Source organism: Columba livia, chromosome 4 (assembly GCF_036013475.1).
Source record: "Columba livia isolate bColLiv1 breed racing homer chromosome 4, bColLiv1.pat.W.v2, whole genome shotgun sequence".
Taxonomy (NCBI): domain Eukaryota; kingdom Metazoa; phylum Chordata; class Aves; order Columbiformes; family Columbidae; genus Columba; species Columba livia.
The window spans coordinates 72,861,412-72,873,685 of NC_088605.1; positions in this window are offsets into that span (position 1 = coordinate 72,861,412).

The following is a 12,274-nucleotide window of genomic DNA, read 5'->3' on the forward strand; positions in this document are numbered from 1 at the left end:
GCTCTGCAGTCTTCCCTATAGCTTATGGATTATTATTATTATAACTGTGCACTTGTCATTGAATCCACATGATCTGCTTTCTCAAAAGAGCTCATAATAAAGAATGCATTTCAGTTTTTGCAGGAGAAAAAAACAAGAGAAAGCAAATGAGTTTAAAATTTCACTCAGCGCTAGCTGTGTAACTTTTTATTCCACAAGCTTTGAACAGGATGTGTTTGAAGCTGGGCCATGGCTGCAGTTCATCCTTTCCTCTCTTATTTTTCATTGCTGTAAACTTTTTCTTTCAATTACAAAAAGGAAAAAAAAAGTCCTTTCTACACCTAAACTAGAGTGTTAGACTCTGAGTGCCTCTGATGCAACAGGTGGGTTTAAGAAGAAAGAGGTTTGCATTTAGGATGTTTTCAGCTGATTTGCAACATGACAAGTAGTTTATGTCTGTGGCCTTTAATATAAGGGGCAGGGCTTGTCACTCATAAAGCCTAATCTGATATAGAAGATTTCCTCCATCTGGAGCTTCTCTGTTCTGCCAAATTTTATCCTACTGTGGAGAAGTTGTAAGGGTTGGATCGTTAATTAATAATATCCTAAGGATACTGTCTTAAGCCAATGCAGTAAATTAAGCACTGATTTATTAAGTTGTTTTGTTTTTTTTCTGCCTTAAAATACTTAACAAAAAAAAAAACCCAAACAAACCAACCACTAGAAACTCACAAAAAAACCCCACCCTGCCACCAAAAGGTTTGTTGTAGTGGTAAAATCTAGACATAGTGGAACTGCTGTATGTGCTGGAGGGTGGAGGAAGAGGGGCAGGAAAATCCTGACTTGCTTCCCCCTCTGCCAGGAACAGGGTGTGTGTGTAACAGCAAAGCTCGTTTGCTAAAATAAATGGCAAACCATGCTGAGAGCAGCACCCAGCGCTGCCTTAACACCGGTCCCCAGGTTGTCCTATGAGGCTTTGGTGGGATGGACATGTCCAGGCAGGGTCGGTCTCTGCCGAATCACTGCTTTCAGAGATGGGCAGGTTAATACCAGCCATGAACCTCCTGCCCAGTCACCACTTACTCTTTTTAAGGGAGCTACTTTTAATTTATATCAGCTTAACTCAGATCAAAACCAGGACTGGTATGTCAATAAATCCACAGACCCCTGTCCTGATGAGGTGTAAATTGGTGCCCTTTTACTTAGACCTGCTTGCATTCATTTCATATACCAACATAATCATCTGGCATTAGCATCCAGATGAGGGTATTAAAAGACGAAAATTAATGTGACATATCAGAGGTGACATTCAAATACGAAGTCCCCATCATTTTCTTGACTCAAATTCTACAATTACAAAAAAAATGAGCCCATTACGTGCTGGGAGTCCTTTCAAGCCGCAGGGCAGCCTTGCAGGCGGGAGCGTGGCAATAACACAAGCCGTACTTTGTGTTCAAACAGTGTTTGACAGCATTAAATGTAACACAGGCTCATCTAACCTTCACGTCTCCATTCAGGTGCCTGACAACGGCAGTGGCGTTTTATTATAGATGGAAGAGCTTTTCCTTTTCCTTTGACTGGCTTTTCTTTCCCCTTCGGAGCATGCTGGAGAGATCTAGGCATGTGTTTTTTCGTGTATCAAGACAGCTGGGGGGTATATTCTTATCACTCTTGTCTTTCCCATGGCGTGAGCTGTTCCCTGCAGCCAGCTGTGGGGGCTCAGTATCTCTGTGGCCCCATCAGGGGCTGAGCCCCCTGCTCCCATTTTGAGGGTGGCGTTGAGTATTTGGTGAGCAGGTGTTTGGAGGGGATGAGAAATGAAGGTACAACAGATCTGCCACAGTGGTGCTATTTGACTTCTCATGCAACCAGCAGTAGTGTGGAAGGGAGGGAGGAGAGGATCCGGGAGCTGATCCAGTTGTGGGTTAATCTATCCTGACAGCAGAGCTGTCAAGGTATCTTTGCTTAATGGGACCTGGAGATAATTGGATTTAGCAGTTGGGGCCAAGCTGTGAACCCTGGGGTGAAGGAGCTGGTAATTGGGATTTACCCCCTGTGGGGGGTTGGGGTGGTGCCTGGCTGGGAGGTGACTGGGGAGAAGTCCTTGCTACAGCCCCCCTGCTTTTTGTAGAGCTTGGGCTAACAAGCCAGAACCTGCATCTCGTCCTCAGGGTGAAATCCCTTTTGGCATCACCACCTTTTGTTCCCCCTCATCTCAGCAGACTTTCCCGACTCCCTTTCTTCCCATAAAGGTTAATCTCAAAGATTTTTAAGAAAAAAAAACACATTGCTACAAAATTGTGGTTTTTTTCCTTTTTAATTGTAGTCTTACGTAGCGTTTTGAGCCATCCTTCAGCAATAATAATAATAAAAGTTACAGAAGTCAGAGTGAAAAGAAAGATGAATCACAATTATGCCAAAAAGTAATTTAAAATGCAAATTTACTGGAGAAACTGCAAACCCCTAATTGCAGCTGTTCTCTCTTGGTCGCTTCAAAAGCTCTGCGTGCTACCTTCTTCCCTCTGGGAAGGGCCTGTGCTGCCACACTCTGACCTCTCCAGCAAAATACGGGTGACCCAAAATAAAACCAGGAGGTGAGAGGGAAAGGAGGGGGCCGGGGCACCTTGATCCCTTGAAACTCGACACTCCATGGCTGGTGCCCAGGCAGGGGTATCTGCCCCATCGACAGGGGTGGGAGTATCTGGAGAATGCTAACTTGCTGTGTGCATGTTCTTATAGGTCTTTAATGGTAAAAAATGTAACTGCACTTCAAAGAAATGTTTAGTTGAGAAATTTGAAAAGACTCCATCTGTTGAGACACCTTTGCACGGAGCCTGGTAAGCAAAGACCTAAGAATATATTTAACTGTCGAACAAAACATTTGGAGCTCTGTAAAGATGTCCTTAGGGGCTGAAATTCCTGTCTGGGCTGCATAGTGGGCAGCACTGATGTGGTGGATGGGACCACCGTGGCCTCCTGGCCAGCACCTGTGTCCTCTGCTCAGTGCAGCTGGGGGCAGAGGGGCCTCTCTGGTGTCCTGTCCCCCAGTGTGACACACGGTTGCTGTCAAGTGTTGTGGCAGAGATGCCAGTCTCTGCCAGCTAGATCGTGGATGTGTGGTTACTGTCTGGCCGCCAAAGATGGCCAATTACACCCCATGGTCTTGGGCAGGCTAGCTTGTCATGAATGCACCTAAGTGCTTTCTGCAGCCATTTGTACTTTAACCTTTGCAATTACCTTGTGCAATTAGTCTCTGTGGATTTACTCTGATTTATTGGGTGGCCTTGGAGGGCTTCTCAACCTCTGTGCTGGCTCTTATGGGATAGATTTGCAACTGGAACGCACTGGGATGCTCTGATACGGTGAGGAATTGGGGTTCCTTGGGGTGGCTGCTGGCGTCTCATCTGGGCTTGCATGTGCTAGGGGACACTTGCGGCACAGCCAGTCCCATGCTACTTCGGTCAGCGGCGAAGAGGGGACACTGTGTTGCAGGCAAGCTGGCATGTGTGTTGCTGTCTAGGTTGCTTTGGGTAAAATTACTGTTACTTGGCACATCCAGCTTCATTTAACAGCTTGCGCGGCAGGTACGGTGCCAGCTGGACACATGGTCACAAATGCAAGCGCCAAGGAAGGTGTGTTCACAGAATCTGAGAAGCAAAACCTGACTCTAAAAGGCCAGAGTGTGTTGTTTTTCTTGAGCTATGTGTTAGGATCTTGAATTATTAATGCAGCTTTATGCTGGAGACATATGTTAGATGTGGAAACTTTTGGTGTTAACACCTCTTGGTGACCTTTTTGAGTTGGATTTTGCCAATCTGATTGACTTGATCAGTACTTTATTAGTCTCATATTTTCTCTAGAAATACTTGTATAGCACTACTTACTTCATGGCCTAATTGGCATGGTTTAATTACGCAGGTTATTATTGCTACTGTTAGTGTTCCTAAAGCACTGCAGTGTTGCCTGGAGCCCTTGCTGTGCAAGGACCATCGGGGATGCCAAGAGGACAGGAGCAACAGCTGACTAAAGGAGCTTAAAGCAGCAAATTGAAAGTTTCAAAATGAGCTTTCAAATATTATTCCTGCCTCGAGCCTGGGCTGAACGTTGCACCCATTCAAACACATCACCCCACTCCTGAAAGCATCTGATGGCTTTCATCCAAAGGTCTTGGAAAGCTAACCGCAATGCATGAACACTACTTAAAAAGCTGTTTATAAAGCCAAAATGTGGGACATCCTTAGTTCATATAGATGGGTGAAGGCAGAAGGTGCTCACTTCGATGCTAGCAATATGACTCTCAGTTTTGGAGCTGGAGGTTGGCTGCTTACATGCAGTCAAGGTGGCTGCAGCCATCAGTTGTGGCTTGAGAGCAGCAGAACTGAGCAAAGAGTATTTATTTCCATGTAGCAGAAGCACAACAAAAAACTTCTTGCCTCAGACAGTTGTGATGCTCACCTGGCTCCTTGTGCGCTGATGGATGGGAAAGCAAATGAGGTTTTACTTGCCTGTGGGAAAAAAATATCTGCAAAGAAATCTGGCTTGAGCTCACCTCATTGGAAAGGCTGTCAGGGACTTTTAAAGCCATTTTTGGGGGTAGGGCTGTAGTGAAGTAGTTACTATCTCAATGCATGCATACAGTAAAATGTGTATGCTTTCTAAATGGTGTCTTTTAAAGCAAAACTGAGGAGTAAGTAGGAATGCTTCCCTGCAGGCTGGCAGAAGGACGCAGTTGGTATCACACGTTTTAGCAGCTGGCATGTTAATGAGGCCATTTTTATTGAAATGAGCTAAATACTATTAACATTTGTGGACTCCCAACTGATTTCTGAAGCATTTATTGAACTTCAAAAAGTGCTTCAAGAATCAATTAAAAATATTTTTTTAGATTTGATAGAAAGAAGACCAAAGAAAATTGTGCCGTCACGTTTATGTTTATCTGAACAGATCTTACCTTTGTGCCGCTGACTTTAAACAGTTTCCTCTCTTTATCCTTTCTGTGCTCTAAATACCACTGAAAAATATCTCTTTTAAGAAAGTAATAGGGTAGTTTGTAGCCAAGATTGTTTTGTTGGTGCGACCCCTTGGCTGCTACCCTCGGCTACACCAGAGCTGCAGCCAGCCAATATTTAAAGCGTTGTGACAAGCTCTAGTATCTTCAAGACAGAGTCAATTATTCGGTGCTAAGGTGAGGGGCTTGTTGGTAAAGACAAATGTTTAAAGGAAAAATCAAGCCATGTTCTTGAAAGCGACATTAATCTAAGCAGCGTGTCAGCCCGCAGATGCCAGCGGAGTCATTATCCCAAGCTGAAACAACAACCTATGCAATTTTATTTCCCTCGTTTCGTATTTTTTGTCGCAGCAGGTATTCGTTGCTTGCAAATACATGTAGCGTTCATCAAAGACAGTCAAAGGCTGGCCTGAGCTTTGATGGCGCATTAGGGTGCCAGGAATGCCATAGCAGCCGAGGGTACGCTCCAAGTGATGGGCTAACAGTGCCCTGTGCAGCCACTGCCCAGGGGGGCGAATTCAGAAAAAGGATGACCGACTGGTTTGTTGAAATGGGCCCCTCAGTTCCAGAAGGGCAGGGAACCGCTGGAGAGAGTCCAGTGCAGAGCAGTGAAGATGGAGTGGAGCATCTCCCGTGTGAGGAAAGGCTGAGGGAGCCAGGGCTCTTTAGCTTTGGAGGAGAAGAGACTGAGGGGTGACCTCATTAACGTTTATAAATATGTAAAGAATGGGTGTCAGGAAGATGGAGCCAGGCTCTTCTTGGTGACAACCAATGGTAGGACAAGGGGCAATGGGTACAAACTGGAACACAGGAGGTTCCATTTAAATTTGAGAAGAAACTTCTTCCCAGTGAGGGTGCCAGAGCCTGGCCCAGGCTGCCCAGGGGGTTGCGGAGTCTCCTACTCTGGAGACATTCAAACCCACCTGGACACCTTCCTGTGTAACCTCATCTGGGTGTTCCTGCTCCATGGGGGCATTGGACTGGATGAGTTTTTGAGGTCCCTTCCAATCCCTGACATTCTGTGATTCTGTGTAATAAATCTGAATAATGATGGCCAGGCCATTCTCTGGCCTCCCCTGGGGTCTAAAGCGATATAGGTGCTTGCTCTCAGCTGAGCTTTATAGCTGGAGCAGAAAACCTGCTCATCAGCAAGACTCCCAGGAAAGCAAGTTTGTGCACTGAGCACTGCTGGAGGGACTGACACTAAAAAGCTGGAGTGGGATTTCTTAGTCCTCACCCCAAGTGCATCTTGCCTATTCACTTATGAAGCCAGCCTGTGGCAGAGAAATGCTGTTGGCTCCATTTAGCAGCTTTGGAGAGGAAGGCAGAGCATTAATGTACAGTCATCTACCAAAAATACGGGCTGCTAGGTCTGTGTGCAGCCTGCGAGGCCACAGTGCATCACAAATGTGCAACCGTGCAGCAGCTAAAAATGAGCAGAGTTTTTGTTCCCATTCCAAATAGTTGTATCACTGCTTCTAGTTCTACCTCATATCTAACCTGACAGTTACTGGCCATTGGGATGATGAGATTTTTCATTGCTTTACTTTGAAAGGACAACAAAACAAAACTTCAAAACAAACGAAAAGATTCCATGATGCACATGCAAAAATAAACCAGTAGGGAAAAAAAAGACTACTTATTGTATAAATATGCCTAGCAGTGGTTGTTTTTTCTTTCTCATTTGACTTGAATCTTTTCCCAAACTTTAAAAATAGCCTGAATGGAAGGAAGAAGGAAACCAGAAGAAACAGCCTGTTGCTCTGCTGCCTTTAATAGCAAACCTGCGCTTCCCCAGGCAGCCAGCATCTATGTGGTGGGAGTGTGACATGCAAGCGAATGAGGCCAGAGCTCACTAGGCACTGAAGGAAGGAGTTTCTCCCACCTTTAAATGCTGGAGTTGAGACACATAAGCCTGGCAGGCTGGGATGGTGTGGAAGAGGGGAGAGGAGGAGCTGAGTGGCTGCATGAGCTGGGTCAGTGGCACCGGGAGGTTCGGTCTTGTCCCGCCAGCAGAGAGTGATGTCCCCCACCTCCTTCCTTCACCCTTCCTTGCTGACAGCATCCCCTGCATGCTCGTGTTTTTGGCCATGGGGTAGTAGTGTGAGACTGGTACAAGCTTGGTGAACTCTGAGGGGTGTTTTTGGGGACCCAGATGACAGCTGACAAAGTCAGCAAACTGCAGCTGATGTAGGAGAGATTGTTCTGCTTATGTTTCTTTGCTCCTCTGAGTCCAGCTTTGTCATATGAAAAAGAAACATGGATGATGCAGTTGCCTAAGTTAATTGCTAAACATTTTCTTTATTTAGCCCTGTGGCAAAACCTGGGTTACCCACTTGGTGTTTCTGAGGCTACGCACTTGACTCAAGCTTCATCCAGGGAGAACCTTATCCTTTTACCGTTATGAAAATAATGTACCGTTGTTCAGCATGTGAGACAGCATCCTGCCTGAAGTGGAATTTCTATTGGGTGCAAACACACATGGGAACACCCAAGGCACACTTCAGTTCCTCACTGATACCCGCTCTGCAAATGATCTCTGTATTTGTATTTTGCATTTATTTAAAGAGTCCAGCTTGGTGTTCTGGCTGGTGTAATTTGACCTCTTTTCATTACTATTGGTGTCATCCTGGTGATAAAGCATGGTTGTGGATCTTGATCATTCTCTTCAAAATACAGATACAAATTGATCTTAAAATATTTTACAAGCACTTTCTGAATAACCCAAAACAGTCTTCCACCTTCTTTTTGCTGAGGTTCACATTACTCACTACTCACGTAGGTAAGCCTGCTAAATGAGGGCCATGACCATCACCATGGCAGAAATCAATCCAAGATGTGCTTGTGGCTGTGTGCAGTTTCAACGCACAAGTAATTAACACATTTAAATAAAAAGCTCAGCTGAGGAGTTTGGTGATAAAGGCAACATTCAAAAGCCCTGTAAATTAATCCCTGGGTAGGGTTGGGCAGGGGTAAGGGCTGGCTCCAGCCCTGGCATCGTGCAGCCAGGCACAAATCCAGCCAATTATTGTTTGTTGGTTTTAATATGGCTAAGATGGCTTGCCTAAGTCTTTTTAGATGCTGAATGGCAGCTGCTGCCTGGAAAGCTTTGTGTGCCAGGGCCCTAATCCTGAAGTAGTCATTTAGTTGATAACTACTACTAAGTTTAATAGCTCACTTCAGCTGGGATGGGGTTGTTCTCAGTAGCTGACTGTGCAAGAGTTTACAGGAGGATGATGTGGCTGAAGATCTGAAGTCAGCAAGAGAATGTGATAACTGATAGGTGTTAGAGGAGGCAGAAAGGGTAACTGAGACAACAGCACCAGTGAGAAAACATTTCAGTTTAATTCTTCTTATAGCTCCCCTCCTATAGTTTATTCTTGGTCTTATTTCTGCTTTGTTCTTTCTATAAGTCTCCTTTTTCACCTATTATTTCTCAGGGAAATCTACCTTATCCAGCCCCCGGCTGTCTCAGTGCCCAGTTCGGCCACAAGGAGCACTGGCAGTGCCTCCATGGGAAGCTTTGCAGTTTGGATGCCCCTTGACTTATTTTTTTTTTAAATGAGAACATGTACGAGTAGTGGGTACCTTGCCCACAGGACTCCAGTATGCCAGAATGAGCGGAGCCAAATGGTGCTGGCTGCAGCTCCCTGTCGGCACCCGCTGCCAGATCCAAGCTGGGCTTGCTGAGGCTGGGCAAGCGCTGGGTGGGATTGCTGGTTCTTCTGTGACATGGTGAGAAACGTTAAATAGCAGGGCTGGCTCTTGCCTACGGAGAAAGTAGGCGGCTGCTGATGAGCAGCAAAAAATGTAATTGCTGTTTATTGCCTGAGAGGACAAATAGCGCCTTTCTCTGGCAAATGGGAGCTCAGATTTGGCACGGGTAAAGATTATCTTTCCCTGCTGCCTCCTGTGTGTGAGACTGGGGAGGAGCAGGGAAGGTTCCCTGTACAGGGACTTGAGAGGGGAGATCCCCGAACAAACCCCTCTTGTCTGGGCTTGACTTTGTCTCCCTGTTTGCTGGGAAGGTGCCCACCTTACCTAGGTGTGTGAATGAGGATGAGCTGCAAAGAGCTACCGAGATGTCACCTCCCCAAACACAACTACTCACCAGGTGACAGCACCAGCCTCAGCTGCTGCGTGCAGCCCAGAGGCTTTAGCTCAAGGAGACTTATTCAGGAAATAACATGCAGGAGAGCTGGGGGCTCTCCTGCAGATGACGGGGGAGGTGACAGGCATTTTGGAGAGACTCACCCAAAACCAAGCAGGTTTCTTGTTATGATGCTGCTGGAGTTGGCGTCACCCAGCACCTGAGACCCTGCTTTATCCAGTTGCACTTGGTTGTGTGCGGGAGGCACCTCTGCCTCCCTAAAACACAAACAAAACGAGATGGAGAAAGGGTGTTCTGAAGAAACAAGTCAAACAGAAGTGTTTTTATCTGAGCTCTGTTCTCTAATGTCGCAGTGTGGTCAAAGCAAAGAAGCAAAAGGTTGGATTTTTTTAAGGCTTAAATAATTATTTTTTTAGCACAAACAAGGCGTGAAGGCCAACGTGAGACAAAACCTAACACTGCCTGAATGGTAGCGGATAACATTAGATGTGTAAAACCAGGGAAACCAGGACTCTTTGAGGAACTAATAATGGTCTGTTTACAGTAAAGCTGGACGCACAAATCAGTGCAATTAGTAACAACGCCTCTTTTCGCAAGTTCAGCCTTTTTGCAAAAACTGCCTGTATCTTCACCTCCCTACTCATAATGAAGAACACAAGGGACCTTGTTTTGAACTACCTAACTCTATTTCATTTATATCTAAACACGTTGGAATCACATGCTGGTGCCATAGCCTTCTCCAGAGAAATGCTGCTTTAAACAGAAATCTCTCTGCCTGTGGAACTATAAAAAATGTATGAGACTGTAAACATGAACTAAAAGGGCTGAATTTATCCTTCCTGTAACTTCGATAAAGCTGATGCTATGGTCTGTGTCTGTACGAATGAAACCAGTTTGAATGGCAAGGGAGCCGAATTTATACTGGATTATTGCAAATGTTTGCGGATACTCTGCTTTGCTACCAAAAGCACATTGCTGTCGTGCAAATTTTAAGTACCATGTATCACATAAAACCAGAAATAGGAAGCTCTGTTTTGTCAGATGGCTGCGTATCAAGTATTTATTACAAACACCCAGCTTTGTGAGACATTGGGAAACTGCTATCACTTAAATTTTAAGAGCTCACTTGCAGACCAGCAGCCTCCAGGAAAACACAGAGTTTGAACCTTGATTTTGCAATGGGGTGGTTTGAATGTTTCGTTTTGGTGCTTATCTGCTGTTCTGGATTTTAAGCAAAGTTATTGTTCTGCTGCTGTCTCTTCAGGAATGGTGCTGCTATTTTTTACTTCCCTGTGAATGGCAAAAACATCAAGCAAGCTGGCATCAAGGATTGTGCTTTATAAGAAAGGAAAGATAAAATAGCTACATATGGCAATATGGACAGTTTCCAACTTAATGGAAATAAAAGAGTCTGATTTTTGCAGCATGTACCAAGAACTGAACTGTATTTTTATGCAAATGCTATAGAAAATGCAGCTCAGCAAAGGCTGTTTTCCTAACGTTGGCTGGAAAGCATTTTGAGCACCTAGACTTACATCTTCCACCAGAACTCAGTGAGAAAGAATATAAATGGGTAATAAAGCATCTAAAAACATTATGCCTACTGCAGGTTTTGTTTTTTTCTTAATCCAAGTTTTATCTCAAGAATCAGCTAAGAGGAGAAAACACTACTGAGCCTTTAACAATCCTAAACAGTGATTATTCCTTTCTATTTATATCCATATATTAATGCAGGTCAAGAGCAATTTGTTCATGGAGTAAAACACCAGAAAAACAGTGTACATCTGCACAGCATGATCCAGCCCTGAGGGCAGCCACCAGAGATACTTTAGGTGTAATACAGCTTTGAGAGTGTGAAGTTTTATGTATCAGAGGGGAAAGACAATGAAAAGCAGCACAGCACTGGTGCACAGCACTAATTAATCTCTGCTACTGGGAAGACCCAGCCTCATCCAGGTACCTCTGTGTCCAATGACATTGTGCCCCATCAACTGAAAAGCTCATTGCATGTGGTGAATAGATGGTACTGCTGTCAGAGGGAGCCACGTAACCTAGAAATCCTTTGGGATGGGGTAGTTGGGACACATCTTGGGGTATGGATGAGGGTGGCTCAGAATGAGGATGCTCCTTAGAGAAAGAGCTGAAAGACCTGAACTCCTTTATGAGCGTGGGTGGGATGGGCTGACTTCCCATGTATTCTGTTAATGTGAAAAATAAATCACACAGCTAATGCTGTGCCTGGAAGTCTGTGCAGGGTATCCCAGGGAGCCTGAAGAAGATCAACTTGCTGTCACGATGTCCCAGAAAGGAGAAATAGGAGTTCTAGGCTGTTTGCCTGTCACAGTAACTTCTCCATATACCTATTTTCCATTAGACTTAATTGTGACTGAAGGAGTCCGTGTCCTGCTGATAGGCAGAAAGTGGCAATATATAAGTGTAAACTAGACCAAAGAGCAGCGTGCTAGAGACCTGCCAGGGAGGGGGAGACAACAGGTAAAATATAGAGCTGTACTTAGGACAGACATTGGTTTTATAAGCAGCATGACAGGGAGGCTGGAGGGAGTGGGCGTTGCTGGTGCCATTTGGGTACAGGAGTGTGGCTGTGGAGGGTGGTTGAATGGACTGGAGGAGCAGTGGGATGGACTGGAACAGCAGGGTATAATTTCACCTGTGGATGCCAGTACAGGGGCTAGGCCAGCCATACGTGCTCCCAAGACCCACGATGGGGGAACTATTTGTGGGAACTGTAAAGTCATGGTAAATCCTCAGCTGTAAATAGATCAATACCCAATTCCTATTGCGTAAGATGAATTCACAGAAGTTTTGAGAAGGGGAGAATTCGCATCTCCAGGTTTGTCCTGGGTCTTCCAAAAGGATCTGATGGTGAATGTACCCGAGGGGCGATTTACAAACATGACATTAACCCTCAGAGTGGCCAATCCCTCTGCCACAGAATGGGGGGATAAGAGCTGTCTTTTTTGGGAAATGTATAAATGAATGCGGTGAGCTCAGAGGAACACTTTTAAAAGGTGGTGGAGATGCTAAAGAGATTGCAAATATATGGCTTTACTATTAACAGAAGTAAGAGCATTTCACTTCACCAGACTTACTTGGAAGGCTGTAGAGGTGCAGAAGCAATCTGTTTATTAAAAGGGAAAATAAAAATAGGCAAAAAT